This window comes from Rhamphochromis sp. 'chilingali' (assembly GCF_963969265.1).
Source record: "Rhamphochromis sp. 'chilingali' genome assembly, chromosome: 7".
NCBI classification, from domain to species: domain Eukaryota; kingdom Metazoa; phylum Chordata; class Actinopteri; order Cichliformes; family Cichlidae; genus Rhamphochromis; species Rhamphochromis sp. 'chilingali'.
Window position 1 is genome coordinate 37,911,746 of NC_137934.1, and position 3,781 is coordinate 37,915,526.

Sequence of the window (3,781 nt, forward strand, 5' to 3'; positions counted from 1 at the left end):
GCCAGAAACGCACTGTCTTGGCGAAATAAAGCGTTTTTGTACAACTTCATATAAATAGGTGTATAGGTGTAACAATTCTGACAGACTGGATACCTGGTCAGGGTGTACATTACCTTTCACTCAAGCATCCTAGGACAGAGCCCTGCCCCACCATGAGCCTGGGTGGATCCGTGGTTATAATATAAAAGGACCAATACTGAATATGAATATTTCATGAAAATTGAATTATAATACAAATTAGTAATAAGGGTTTCTCTGCGCCCTTCTCCACCCCATATTCAAAGAGCTGCGGGCAGAGAGGGTGACAGCAGAGGATGGCACTGAAGAGAAGATGCTCGGTTTCTGGAGTCTCCTGGTCCTGTCAGTATTAGTAGGATGCATCTGCTGTGTCTTCTCGTGGATGCTCACCTACCTTGACTCATTCCAGCCTGGTATGGATTTCCCAACACTGCGGACAGTGGCCCACGTCAGAGACGTTTAATATTTATTACATATGTCTGAATTGCTAACCCTAGCCCTAGCTCAACAGACCACAATGCCCTGGACTGTCAGCATTATTACATGCTGTGAACATAAGTAGCTTTGATCACAGTTTATGTTGTAAAAGAGAAGGAATATTGAAAAAAAGATCAACATTGTGATATTATTTGTTCCAAACTGACCAGAAACATGCTTGTCATACTCTCACAGCAAAGGATCAGACTCACTGTGCATGACGGCTCAGGCCAATGATGTCTGTTAGATTGTCAGTTGTTTAGTGCTTCTGTACAGTTAGGGTCACCGTCTCTATTTCAGAATAATTAATATGCGGAAAACACTGAAAGTTGATTGTCTTCCAATATTCTAGCATAATTAAAAAACTTTGACTTTGTAAGTACATATTATTAGTCCTAATGCCAGTATGATTCTTCATAACTCCTGCTTTGAAATACTGAACTTTAAAATTTACTTGATGAAAGATAATTTACAGTGGCACTCTGTCAGGATAATTCTGACTATAAGATCACTCTATTAATCTGAATCCTTCTGAAATGTGCTGTGAATGAATGCTGATGCAACTCACTGTGGGAAAGCTGTTAATAAAATGAATCTCACATGCAACACACATTCACAGAGGAAGAGGACACAAAGGGGGACATGCAGAGGCTGTATTAAAGTCAGAAATCCAAATCTTTAGTCAAAAACAGGCGGCGGTTACAAGACAAGCAGTCCATCAAACAGTCTACAGGGTCAAACATACAGAGAATTCAAACAGCAGTAAAAAAATAACTGGACACTGAAAAACTTAACACAATAAAAGGAAGCAGCGCAGTATATTCACTGAATTATCATCAATTACAAAAGAGAAAAAGAGAATAGGAGAAAAACAATGATTTCTACGAAAATAAACCTTGATGGAAACATACAGAATGTAAACTGTGTGAGTTTGGTGAACTTTGTTAGTAACAAATGAGAAAAAAAAAGAGAGACAAAAACTCAGTATTCATTACATTACATTACATTAGAAAGCATCTAAACATTATGGTCATGGATTTTAACAGTCTTAGTTCCGCTCACTGTCATCATTATAATCATCATGATCAATGGCGAGGTCCTGAGGTGGGTGGGGCTGTCTCTGGTGCTGTCACCATGAAGGAACAGCATCTGGCACGTGTTGCTGAAACATCCCAGTACACTGGTGTAGTTTCCTCTTCAGCTGTTTGACATTTGACACTTCAACATTAAGGGGAAAAAGAAGAAATAGTGTTATGGTTTCTAAAGTAACTGACAGGGAGTAACCAGGCCGTTAGAAATGGATGGCAGAAGTGGCGCAGCTGCCCCTCTGTTGGTCTTCCTTGGTCTCTTGTGTTCTGGGGGCCTCTGGATGTCTGGAGTTTTGATCTCCTCCATACCTGCTTCATGCCCTGGTGGACGGGGCTGTGGCTCCCCACACCCTCTAGCACACAGGTGTCAAACTCTGGCCCGCAGCCTAATTACATTTGGCCCGCGAAGCCATACCAAATTACTATTAGAGCTGAGCTCTAATAGCTAATATATATAGTTTAGTATTAAGCTTTGCTTGTTCCATATTCAGTTTTTCAGCAAAACTTGTTTGAGTCTATAAGAAAAGATTCATTCTCATGAATGGAGGAAGATTTTTTTTTTTTTATATTAATGTTAGCCCGCGACTTTGTTCCAGTTTTGAATTTTGGCCCACTGTGTATTTGAGTTTGACACCCCTGCTCTAGCAGATCATTACATGAAGGAACCTTTTAAAAAGCACGTCCATGCTCACAGGTGTACACACGGGTGCTCACACACACAAATTACACCCTTTTTGGCTCCTACCTCAAAGCACACTGTGCGCTGTCGATATTATGTGCTGCACAATAATGTTTAATATTTAGTATTTACTGTTATATTCACATATATCATCGTGATGTTGTTTATTGTATTGCTCTCCTTTTCTTCTGCTGTTTTTCTTTTTTCTTTCTCAACAGGTGATCTAGGTTATTGTATTGTATGTATTTTTTTTTTGTCTGCTTATTTAGTTGTTTTTTGTTTTTTTGCTCTTTATTCCCGTCCCTCTTCTCCGCTGTTTTCCCCCCTCTTCCTTTCTCCCTTTTCTTTTACTCATTCAAGTCTGTCCCGTATCTAGCAAGTGAAAATAAAAAATAAATAAAATAAACAATAAAAGGTATATCAAATAGACCATTACGGCAAGGCTGGGATGGTCAATTTGGTAAAGTAAATCCGTTGGGCATCTTTCTTCGCCTTTAGACAATAATTCTGATGGCAAAAGAACCAAACGGGACAGGCAGAAAAAAAAAAAAGAAAAAGAAAAGAAATGGATGGCATGTGTTTAGAGGTACTGTAGCTGTACTTACCAAAAGCAGAAGCACACAGATGACAGATCAGATGCTGAATGTTGCAGGAACATGCTCATGTGCGGTGGTCATTCAGTGCTGCTCCAGCAGGTTAGACAGTCCAAGACTGATATCCTGCCCATCTAAGAGTTTGAAAACACACATGCAAAGATTTAGTTTGTATTACAGTCAAAGTTGGATGTTCATCTCTGTCCTTTAAAAATGTTTGTGTATTTGAAAGCACTAACATTTAAGGATGACTTGGATCGTCTCCTTTAAAGGGGAGACAAGTGTATCCACTGATCCACGTCACTTTACCTGGATGATGACTCCTCTCCCCCTCACTCAGAAACACTCCTAATATAACCAAGCAAATAAATAATATTGAAGATTTACTTACATCATTACAAAAACATCAAAAACATCTCCCTTTGATTCTATTTCTCCATTCCTGCTGAACATCAGGCAACAAATATCTCAATAAATCACAGTAAAATGTAAAGCACATGTTTTCTCTGCTTTGTCTAACCTCTGCAGAGCCTCTGTCAAGAAAAACATATCTGTAAGCATAAAACAAATATACATTTCATAACACGTCACTGGACAAACCTCGGTCAGTTGATTTCCTCTGTGCAGTGTAGACGAGCATCAGTCAGCAAGTCAAGGTGGTGAGATGGACTGGTGTCCTTTGTGACTCTGCTGGTTCTTCTGAGGAAACACCACTGTCTCTCCACACTGTCACCATCTGTGAGCACAAACTGCTGCTCTGCCAGCATGTAGGAATCACATATCACACACACAGGGGTGAAGAAACAGATCAAACTAGCTCTTAGCTTCAACAATCTGTGAACAGACAAACAATGATACCAAACTGATTCTGTATGAATACAATATGGTATTTTCAATACAGGTGTCAAATTAATTTATTAAAACTA

At 39.4% G+C, this 3,781-nt stretch overlaps 1 long non-coding RNA gene across 1 annotated transcript; it reads right to left on the reverse strand.

Annotated features, from left to right (window-relative positions):
- Positions 1 to 2,909: 2,909 nt before the first annotated feature.
- LOC308399673 lies at positions 2,910 to 3,566 on the reverse strand. Its single transcript, XR_013972236.1, has 3 exons — positions 3,456 to 3,566; positions 3,095 to 3,203; positions 2,910 to 2,989 (listed from the first exon to the last, which is right to left on the reverse strand). It is a non-coding gene; the product is annotated as an uncharacterized lncRNA (long non-coding RNA).
- Between the last annotated feature and the right edge of the window lie 215 nt (positions 3,567 to 3,781).